General features: G+C 47.1%; 1 long non-coding RNA gene across 1 annotated transcript; it reads left to right on the top strand.

The window, feature by feature from the left end:
- The first annotated feature begins 874 nt into the window (after positions 1-874).
- LOC146753017 (uncharacterized) lies at positions 875-1,928 on the top strand. Its single transcript, XR_014940270.1, has 2 exons — positions 875-1,012; positions 1,198-1,928. It is a non-coding gene; the product is annotated as an uncharacterized LOC146753017 (long non-coding RNA).
- Positions 1,929-11,583: the final 9,655 nt, after the last annotated feature.

Below are 11,583 nucleotides of genomic sequence, written 5' to 3'. Positions count from 1 at the left end.
TCCAATAGCTGGGAGGGCCCAAATGCCCTTGGGTAACAGAGGGGCTCACAGTGTACTTGGGGGGGGCCCTGGACTTTACCTGAGTTCAGGATTGGAGAAGCTCAGTTTTTGATGAGGGCACGTGACATCCCAATCCTACTGCCCTGCTTTCTTTCTAAAGGAACGGACCAACAAAGTGAGCGGGATGCACTCCAGGAAGGTGGATATCCCACACTGCCAGTCCCGGATGCGCTGCAGGAAGGTGGATATCCCACACTGCCAGTCCCGGATGCGCTGCAGGAAGGCAGATATCCCACACTGCCCGTCCCGGACAGAGGAATGCAGGCAGCACCAACCAGCATGCCAGGTAATTTTTGTCCCATGATCATACGGTGTCACAAACCAGAGTCACTGCGTGCCTGCAGGCTCTTGCTGCCAGCTCTTGCACACCAGGTCAGCAGCCAGACCTGAGCGTGTGAGCATAGAGCACATGTAAAAGAAGCAGGAGTGTTTCTCCCCTGGGCTGGCTCTGGCTGTGCCCTGTGCTGGCTGAAGCCTGACCTTCAGCCTGGGGAGCGTCCCACAGGGGGAGCTCAGGACACGCATGCCGGGAAAAGCGTGAGGGATTCTGCTCTGTAGCTCTCCCCACGGACCAAGCCCAGACCCCAGAGTACAGCCCCAGCTCTCGGCCCAGAGGAGGACACGGTAGTGCCTGTGCAGCCTCTCCGTACCCAACGAGAGGTGGAAGCAATCCTTCTTGTCCTCCGGTGATTCGGCACCAGAGACGGAGGCACCCACTGACAAAATGACCTCTTGGGTCCATGAAGCACACTGAGAGATTATCTGTAGCGCAGCTGAAGGTAACGTGGGACATTGTCTCATTTCTTCCAGGGATGAACACAGGCAAAAGCACAGAGGCTGCTGCTGACACATCTGTGCGGAAGCGCCACATTCCGGTGACGGTCTCAGCGATGCTGCTGCCTGCACTGGTGCTGGCCGTTGGTTTTGGGATATGGGTGCTCAAAGACTACCTGTGAGTTGGCCTTTCCCCAGAACACCTTATTGCTGCATTTGGCAATGAAGCATTTGTGGTGCCAGGATCCTGGACGGCCAAATCAGCCGCTGGCAGTACACTGCCAGGACTTAGGTTGCAAAGTCTTTCAAGTTTCCCCTTATTTCCTGTCAGTGAGTAGTGCTTTCTGAAACTCATTCTCACAGAGCACGCAAGAGGGAAAAGAGAGCAGCAGAAGCAGCAGATGGAGCTGGGGAAGGCAACGAGACAGACTGTGACCCAGTCAAACAAGAATCTCCGTAATAGCTCCAGTCCGTTCCATTCTGCCATTGAAGAGGCCCGAAGTCTTCAAGGTCATCTGGAAGACCTGGAGCTTGAACTGAAAGCCATGAAAGAGATCCTTGGGAACAGTCCTGAGTGCTGCCTTCTGTCAGAGGATGGCCCTGAATGTGAGAGCAGAGCTTTTGTCCTTCATCCTGCGTTCTCCAGGACAGGTATCACCAGCAGTTTGAAGATTCTTAGCTCGACACAGCTACATTCCTGTTGAGGGTCCTAATGAGGACCCAGAAAACGAGCTTCCTCTGACTGCCGGACAAAACGTAATGTCTTTGGAGATGTGGGTGAGAATGGCTGGTTTCAGGGAGAGCTGACAGATGGCACAAGAGGACTGGTCCCTTCCAATTTGATTGCGGAGCTTTCAGATGATGAACTGGATACACCTGGAGATCCTGTCAGAATTCCTGCATTGCTCCATCTGCAAGACTACCATTGCTCCACTCAATGGAACAACTCGATGTTGAGCAGAATGTGGTTGAGCTCCTTCGGGAACTCTCTGAGGCGACTGACAGCGGAACTGCAGAGCTTTATTGTATATTAAAAATAACCAAACAACTGTCCCCTCCCTCTCCCTTCCCGTCGCACCCCTCCCCCCCCTCCCCCCCCCCCCCCAAAAAAAAAACAAAAAAAAGACAAAAAAAAACCCCAAAAACCCTAAAAAAACAACAAAAAACAACCCACCCCCAATAAAACAAAAAACCAAAACCAATTAAAATCTCAACGCTGTTCTTTTTCTGGGATACACTGAGGTGATGCTTCTTCTAGCTTAGACTTTGCAATGAGTTTGTGTCACGGAGTTCTCTCTAGAGCTCACTCGGTGACAGTGGGAACAAACCCAGGGAGAGAAGGAACAAAGAACCTCCCCTCTCTAACAGCGCGGTGCGGCGCGGCCGAGAGGGGAAGAGAAGGGAGATTGTGAATGGGTCTAGGAGGGAAAAAATGAAAAAAAACCAACGATCTGAGAATGAACAGCAGTTTAACGAACCCAGTGACACTAAACAACAACGATGTTGCAGAACGGCGGGAGAAAAGCAGACGACCACACCTGTCATTGACATGATCAGCGAATCTCGTTTATTCCTTGCCTGCGTGTACCTTTATAATACGGATAATTAGCTCATACATATTGCAAAAGTGGAGCTCATCATTGGTTCCCAATTACATACCATCCCCGAGTATCTTAACAGCTTGTCGTTATCATCCTGAAAGATACTCCCTTGCTGAGTTCCCAGAACCATGGCTAGTTTCTAACCATCACAGGGCATCCTGATGTTCTCACTGTCCTTGCAGGTGTTATGGCTGCTTGATTAACCGCACCGTGTTTACGACCCTTCTCAGCTAACTAGCTGTAAAAAACACTCTCTACAGGACCCCACAGATTACCTTCAGAATTCAACAGTTAGTTCTGTTTCCTTTCTGAGTGCATAACAACCTGAGCAAATGAATTGAATGACGTGGCTTGTTAGTCTGGTACAAACTCTGCTGTACACTGGAACTTGGTCCATTTGTAAGCAGGACTTTGTCCATCTCTGCAGGACAGCAGAAATCCCTTTGTGCTAATCATGATGCCAAGAAGCAGAATGCGGCAAATGGCAGATGATCCAACTGCTTCAGGTGTTCATTGCCTTAAAACTGCGAATAATTTTGGACTGAGAGTTTGTAAGCAGAACGGAGCTCTTAAAGCTGTCAGAGATTATTTCTGCACTGTTCAGTTCTATCTGCATAACATACACAGGATCTCAGAACTGCGTTGCTTGAACTGGTGGAACTTGTTGAAGTGAACTGGGATGAGCAAGTTTTAGAACTTAGTCAGAGTGCTGTAAAAAATGGATAATCTCATGAGTATTAAGGTACAGGATTGCTATTTCTGCACTGAATTTGTTTTTATTTTACATGGCTGTGATCTGAAAGTTGCTTGAAACGCAGGCACCTAGGCACTGTTGTGTAACTGAATTTCACACATGATAGGTCCTGAAATATCCTGGAATCTAAAACTCTGACTTCTTTTAAGTCTGCTGCTTGAGTATAATCAGGGTCATAGTGTCTGTGTGCAGTGTTTCTTTCCCTGCAATGCTCCACATCATTTCATTTTGGGAATATTGAAGGAAATGGACTATATGCCATAACTGTTGTTAGAACAAAGTATGTCTGGTGTGATCTTATGCATAGGTTCTGTAACTGCTCTTCACAGCTCAGGTGTTTGACCTTCCTTTTAGTGAAGTGATGAAATACTGCTGGTTTCTATTTGTGCTTCTAGACACCTTGAAGCTCTTAGGAAGAGAACAATTGTCTCCAGTTCTTTTCAATGATATCAGTAACAGCTCGAGTGCTGCTGCCCACTAGGTAGACCCAAAGAAGCAGATTACAGTGAAACAACACACGAGCTGGACCTGCACGAGGATCACTTGCAAGACAGTGGCTCTGTTGCTTGAAGCCTATTTGCTTCTTCCTGCCGCCACTCTATTACCAAATATCAACAACCTCTTTCATGATTCAACTTGCAAACGTTTGACACTAACCCTTGTGTTTCTATGCCTTCCTAGGTGATTCGAGCCCTTGTCAACCCCAGAGATCCAAACCAAGTAGTGATGTGCAGTGTGTTTCCATCAATGGAGAGTTCTTATTAAGCACGAATCGCTGCAATTCGGATGACAGCCTTCCACATGGTAACAGTGATGGACACAAGGGGCTCATCCACGTTCATGCTCTCATATCTCCTGGCTCTGCTGAAGATGCTGACCTGAGCCTGCCAGACACAGCAGTCGCCTGCCTGGATTGTGACCCAGTGCCTTTGCAGTGCTGCCCATCCCAAGCACAGCCCGAGTGCCCCAGCAGCAGCACCACCATGCAGGAGCAGGTCAGCATCAGTGAGGTGAAGCTGAGCATCTTGGGTGGGGACTTAGAGTCAGGCTGCCAGTCCCAGGCACCAGGCAGCAGCACCAGCTCTGAGCCACTCTCATCTTGACAAGAGGAGTCCCATCTTCACCCTTGACCTCTCAAGCCCTCCTGTCTTTTATTGAATAAAGTCACTCTCATGCTCAGTCATCGCCTTGACTGCATTCTGAGCCTTCATTCACAGGGATTGGGATGAATGCAACAAACAGCAAGGCAGCTCAGCTTGCAATGCTATGGCTGTGGGGTTCGTGCAGGCAGAGCTCTGGGTTCCCATTTTGCCTGGCTTTGGGATGTCTGCAGCAAGATCTCTACCATTTTGTATGGGAGCAAATAATCTCTAGCATCCAGGTTGCTGCTCATGATAATCCCAGTCTTCCTGGCTGTCACTTTGTGATACTTTTCAAAGCCTTTTGATACTCTCTGATGCCTTGGCTGCTCCCTAACACCTCTGTCCTCCTGCCATGTTGACTCATGTCTCCCACTTTTAAGCTGGCTTTGCAGATCATCTCCAGCCCTGTCATCATCACGCTGCAGCAGGAGGTGCTCACCTGGCCCAGTGTCTGGCAGTACTGCTTGTTCTGCAGATGAGCAGCTGCCTCCTCATCTCTTCAGCTACAGTAGTTTTTCTCAGGGCAGTTAGATGCAGTCATGCTGCTCTGGATTTGGTGTGTTAAATCCATGCTGCATGGCAGCAGTCAGTGCAATACAAAGGTGTTCTGTGTGCCACAGCATTTCTCCAGGGGCTGCCAAAGGTAGAAGCACAACACAGCACCATCCTTCTGACAGTAATGTCTGTGAGTGTTAGACATGTGAGCACTGCATCATCCCCAGCGTGTCAGTGCTTTTCCACACCAACCTGACTCTCACACTCTGCACTGAATGTAACTCTGCTCTTGTGGAGACAAATGCTTTCTGTCACATCCTCCATCCCTGCAACCATTTGCCGGTAGGCAGCTCTTGCAGAAGAATCAAGCAGCAGAACCTTTTGCTCACCCTACAGCATGCAAATGCTATGAAAGCAGAAATAACCTGGCGTGCTCTGGGTCTGCAAGGCTGCACAGATGGGAGAGGTAGATTCTGTTTTTGCAGTGGAGGTTTCCAGTATTTTCAGTACATAGTGTAGGCCCTAACTGAATGTATAACCCTCTTGTAAAACAGCTGTATAAGTAGTTTTTGCACCAAGAAAGTTGCTGAACAGAGTTAAGTTCAGACTGGGGGAGTTCTGACATGGGGAGAATTGAGACAAGCACAAGATAAATACACAGGGTGGGTAGAGCCCAGCACAGGACAGAATGAATGTACTGACTTTTGGAAACATCGCCCTTCTCTCTCTGCAGAAAAGTACAAGGCAGACCTAAAAACAAGAGGTTGGTAATTGACCTTATATGGAAATGAATCCTAGCAACAGTCTTGAGGAGTCTGTGAGCCTGAGATGCTCAACCAATGAGAGCCATGACAGTATTATTTGCATTGGGTTTAGGGCATAGAACAGAATTGATTTCACTGACTGGTGTGCAGTTTCTCCCTTGCCAATAGGGGATGTGCGCGCAGTATTGCAATGATGAATAAGCACTGCTGCTATCGCTGCCATCTTTGCCTAACTAGAAATCTTTGACTTTGAGAGTTTCTCACACAAGGGGAGAGGGTAAGAAAGTAAAGAGGCACAGAAAACTAAGGGAAACTGCTCTTCTTATCTATAAAAATTGATACAATTGATGCTGTCGTGCATTTATTTATTTATTTTTAATTTTTTGCCAATGTCAGTTAGATTGTTTTAAAATATCCACACACCAAAATCTGACTACGAAGCAAATTTAATGAAAATGAAATGAAGGTGAGTTAGCGGAAAGCACAAGGCCATATTATATTAGGCTCTAGCAAATTTACAGGCAGTCACTGCACAAAGAGGTAGATCTGAGTTGCACATTATATGATTCCCACAAAGATTAATGAAATCTGAAGCTTTCAATGTATTTTTTTAATTCTTTTTTCATTTCATTTTTAAACACCTGACCCAGACCCCAACCCTCACAGGAGCTGTAAAGATAACAGCACTAACCCGCAATGTAACTCTAATCCTAACCCTTACCCTGATTCTAAAATTGTCTCTAACTCCAAATGTAACAACAAAAATGATGCTAGAAGTTTGTAGCAAAAGGAACCTTTACCCTGATCATAATCCAAAAAAAAAAATCATTATGGTAACAATAATCTTTACCTTAAGAGTAATATTAATCAGAGCCCAGATGATGCCTGCATCCAATCAGAAGCATGCTTTGTATTATTTAAGAGTTGTATTTTTTCCAATGAACTCTCTCTATTATCACGTTTATAAAGTAACAGAGTCTGTTCTTTTTCTCCTGACACTATGCCTTACTCCTGACATCCCCTGGAAATGACCCAGATAGGGCACCATCAAAGTAATGCTAATAGTAATGTCAATCCTAAGGGTATCTCTAGCCTCAGTGTTAATGGGACGCTAACAACAATCCCAACAGCCTTAAACATTCTGGTGGTGTGAAAGAGGTGCTGCCTTGCACATGCTGGGCAGTCCCATTGCCTGTTAAATGCAGGCGGCAGGGTAGAAACATGATGCCCGTGGTCAGAATGCCCTGTGGCAGATCCTGGCACCGGAGAACTGACCGGAGAACCATGAGAGAACTGACAACAAATCACTCGACATCAGAACTGACCCAGTGGTTATTTACAAGCCTTGGGTGACCCAGACAGGATCTCAGAGTGGTGAATGTAGGTACAGAAGTTGTTACTACTCTGTTTTCTTCTAAAAGCTGCTCAGCTGCTTTGCGTTTCAGACCATCCCTGGCTTCACTGTGTGCATCTGTCCAATTGATACCAGGTGGTTTTTTTTCATCTCAGAAGTTGGGGGGGGGGGGGGCGGGGGGAGGAAAGGGACATCAATTCAATTACTCATTTATTTATTGACAGAGATTCACGTTTGCTACGTTTGGAGAAGTTTTTATTTGTTTGCTGTGGTTTGGTTTTTTCTTTTTTTCTTTTTTTTTTCCCCTTCCCTCCTCTTCCATCTTTGTGTTCTTCCCCTATAATCAAAAGAGAACGGATCCCCAGGGTCTGTCCCGCAGACGTTCTTTCCGTGGTCTCTGCTGCCACCTGCTGGCCAATACACGGAACTGCCACTGTTGGGCGTTTGGTGCAGCAGGAAGCACAACGCAGATCTGAGTTCTGACCGGTCTACGCAGCAAATCCGCCAATCTTTATTGTGATAAGTCCTCCAGACAAGAGCATAAAGTCTTTGCCTGAGGGCAGGGTGAGTAGTAATGGATGTCAGTTTTGAAATTTCCGGTCCATTCACCACAGCGCTTTCTGTCTCCATGTCCCATAACCAGAGCAGCTATGCTGGCATGCTCTCTTGGTTTCTGTCTAAACCACTGTACTATATCCATCAGTTCAGCTGCTGTATTATGGGCAGCAGGGTTTGGGGGGTTGGACACTGGTCAGGGCACTCCCACCAACCTATCCTGTAATTTTTTTTTTTCATTTTTGGGTTACAATCAGTCAGATCTCAAATAGATCTAGTCCAAATGGAACCTCAAAATCTGACCTTTTAGTGCCTTCATTTACAGAGTCCATTTTATACAGATTCCCTTGTACAGGGCCCCCATGGTCCTCCAGAGAGTTGTTACTGATCTTCCATAGGAGAATGATTGAATTAGGTTTTTTTCCCATCAAAACTGCCACCTGTCTTTCCAATTTTTCAACACTATCATTCAATAGCTGATTTGCATCAGCCTGAGCCTCTTCAGTTATGTTCAGACAGTTCAAGGCCATTAAAAGTGGCCATGCCACCATGAACGCAGCTAACTGTCATTCTCAAGTTGTAAGTATGTCTTTTCTAAGACCATGGAAATACTCAGTCAGGTGGGCCAGGGACTCATGGACCCTCCCTCCGTCCCACACAGGGCCCCATTTTTCAGTGACAGAAGCAGTGCTGCATTTTGAGGATCCTAGGAATCCCAGGACATGCCCTGACAAAAGGTCATTCAAAGGGGTAGTCTTTCCCCATCCAAACCACCCCATTGATATTCACAGAATCACAGAATTGTAGGGGTTGGAAGGGACCTCCAGAGACCATTGAGTCCAACACCCCTGCCAAAGCAGGCTCCCTACACCATGTTGCACAGCTCGGCATCCAGGCAGGTCTTGAATATCTCCAGAGAAGGAGATTCCACAACCACCCTGGGCAGCCTGTTCCAGTGCTCTGTCACTCTCACCATAAAGAAGTTATTGCACACATTAGTGCAGAACTTCCTATGGTCCAGTTTCTGTCTGTTTCCCCTTGTCCCTCCTCCACAAACTGCTGAAAAGAGTCTGGCCTCACCACTATGGCTCCCACAACTCAAATATTTATAGACCTGGATCAAGTCCCCTCTCAGCCTTCTTTTCTCAAGGCTAAACAGACCCAGTTCCCTAAGTCTCTCCTCATAGGGGAGATGCTCCAAGCCCTTCACCATCTTTGTGGCCCTCCACTGGACTCTTTCTAAGAGATCCCTGTCTTTTTTGTACTGGGGTGCCCAGAACTGGACACAGTATTACAGATGAGGCCTCACCAGGGCAGAGTAGAGGGGGAGGATCACCTCCTTCGACCTGCTGGACACGCTCTTTTTAATGCACCCCAGGATGCCATTGGCTTCTTTGGCTACAAGGGCACACTGCTGGCTCATGGTCAATCTGTCGTCCACCAGGACGCCCAGGTCCCTCTCAGCAGAGCTCCTCTCCAGCAGCTCTTCCCCCAGCCTGTACTGGTGCATGCAATTATTTCTACCCAGGTGCAAGACTCTACACTTGCTTTTGTTAAACCTCATCCGGTTTCTTACTGCCCAGCTGTCCAGCCTGTCCAGGTCTTGCTGAATGGCATCACAGCCTTCAGGTGTGTCAGCCAATCCTCCCAACTTCGTGTCATCAGCAAACTTGCTGAGGGTGGTCATTGATGAAGATGTTGAACAAGACCGGACCCAGCACAGACCCCTGGGGGACGCCGCTAGTTACAGCCCTGCAGCCAGACACTGCACCGCCAACGACAACCCTCTGCACTCTGCCATTCAGCCAATTCTCAGCCCACTTCACTGTCCAGTCACCTATCCCATACTTCCTCAACTTTGGTATAAGTATGTCATGGGAGACTGTATCAGTTATAGAGGTTATAGAGTTCAATTCCTGTAGTCAGTTTGGCGGACCAGGTGGGACCAGCTCTGTTCGCTGCAGGACCAGCTGAGAGGGAGACACTTTTGGCGCACCCTGAGATTTCTCTGAAGGACTCCCTTCCTCACCTGATCACTGCAGGGACAGACAAGGACCACCCATAGGTGGACCAGGTATGTGTATGGTAAGTGGAGCCCATATGTCTTGAGGAGACATCCTACACAGTTTACAGCCATACGTGCTGCTCCCAGGGAGGTGAGCTCATGGCTTTGGTTGCCAGCTGGGGTAGGAAGACTCCTTGGGTGAGTTCCTATGAAAGGGAACTGTATGTCATATGAATGGAAACAAGAACAAATACTCTCTCCCAGGTGGTTGGCAATAGGAGGGACCTAGGTTGGTCTCTCCTACGGGTATGGGATATAATGGATAGCCTGTCAAATGGTAGCCTGGGTTCTCCAAGTTGTAATCACAGGGCTTATAGGTTGTATGTTCAATATTATCATCTGCTTTGGTACCGTGTGTCAAGACAACTCTGGGAAAAACATTAACGTATGCAACTGGTCAACCAGAGTATGAGTGTTATTAAGATTCCAGCTAGAAAAAGTTGTCAGCATTGTGTAGTATGAATTAACCATGGTTTTTGATCTAAATGTCAGAGTGAGTGTGGTGTGAGTGAGACACAGAACAGCTGCAGGGTGAGTGCCGAGTCCCGACCCGTGTTTCCTTCCTCCTGTGAGGGAAATGGCCAGACACGGACAAAGTGAAAGACTGTGTTGTCTGTCCACTCATATGTACTTTCTGCTTGTATGTAAGAAGATGGGAGTTTGTACTCTGTGGATTAGTAAGATGGTCCTGAGGAGAGGTGTACATTCCACCCGACCAATGAGTGTCAACCCATTTATGTAATACTATGTACTGCTTGTGAGGAAGTCTGTGAGGGAGGTGGTTCAATCAGTGCTGGTTCTGTGGCACAGTGTTTATAACTGAAGAATACAGACTGTATTAAGGGAGTTTATGTGAACTGAAGAACTATTGTTTGACAAACTGTTTTGATGGTATAAGAAAGTGTAATTGTTAATTATATATGAAAGTGTACTTGAGGGAATGTGGAAGTTTATCTGAGCATAGAAACAGAGGAAGCATTTACAGAGGAAAAAGGGTTAAAGCGAGTTTACCTGCACTGACATGAGAGCAACACCCTGCACCGCTGCCCTGTGAGCTGAGCAGAGCAGAGACACAGTCCCCATGTATCAGGTAGTGTTATTCTGCTTACCAAATGAATGAGTTCACTACAGAAGAGGCAAATCTTCCCCTCTGCTCCATCTGTGGCATACTCTGGAGTTCAAGGCATTGCAAAGCTATGGCACATCTACTTTCTTTCAATGATGACACCTTAGTGTGCTCTGGGCTCTCATTTCAATTGCATCTAAAGAAGTCTAGGGTCATGCCAGCTGACAGGAAGCTGGCAAATGTTGTCTCGTTGTAAGGAAGAGCAAGAAAGATGACATGGGCAATTATGGACCTGTCAGTCCAGAGCCTGGTAAAATTATGGAGAAAATGATGGTGGGAGTTTTGGAAAAACAGCTGAAGGACAATTCTGTCATTGATCGCAGCCAACACAAGTTTGTGAGGCGAAGGTCCTGTTTAATTTAAGCTCATTTTGTGACACAGTTATCCGTTTAGTTGACCAAGGGAAGCCAGTTGATGTAATCCTTGAGGATTTCAGTGGAAATTTTGATAATGTTTCTCACAACAACCTTCTGGACAGAATGTTCTGCATATGGCTAGACAGAAACACAATGTGGTGGGTGAGCAGTTGGACAGTAGGTCAGTCCCAAAGGATTATAGTCAGTGGGTTCCATCAGGCTGGTAGATGGTCACTGTCAGAGTTTCCCAGGGTTCCATTTGGGGGCCACTTTCCTTTCATGTTTATGCAGATGACTTGAATGCAGGACTAGAAGACGTTCTGAGCAAGTTCTCTGATGAGACCAGATGAGGAGGTGCTGTTGCCTCCACTGAGGGTGGAGAGGACTTGCAGAGAGATGTGGACAAGTCAGAGAACTGGGTACCAGTTGGTACTAAGCACCAAGTGCATAAAGTATAACAAGAACAAGTGCCTGATTGTGCACCTGGGTAGGGGCAACCCTGGACATACACACTGACTGGATATGGGACACTGGAGA

Source organism: Coturnix japonica, unplaced genomic scaffold (genome assembly GCF_054131305.1).
Source record: "Coturnix japonica strain WE unplaced genomic scaffold, WE-NBRP24 Scf040, whole genome shotgun sequence".
Classification (NCBI taxonomy): domain Eukaryota; kingdom Metazoa; phylum Chordata; class Aves; order Galliformes; family Phasianidae; genus Coturnix; species Coturnix japonica.
Note: the sequence above shows the minus strand (reverse complement) of the source record. Positions and strands in the feature narration are given on the sequence as shown.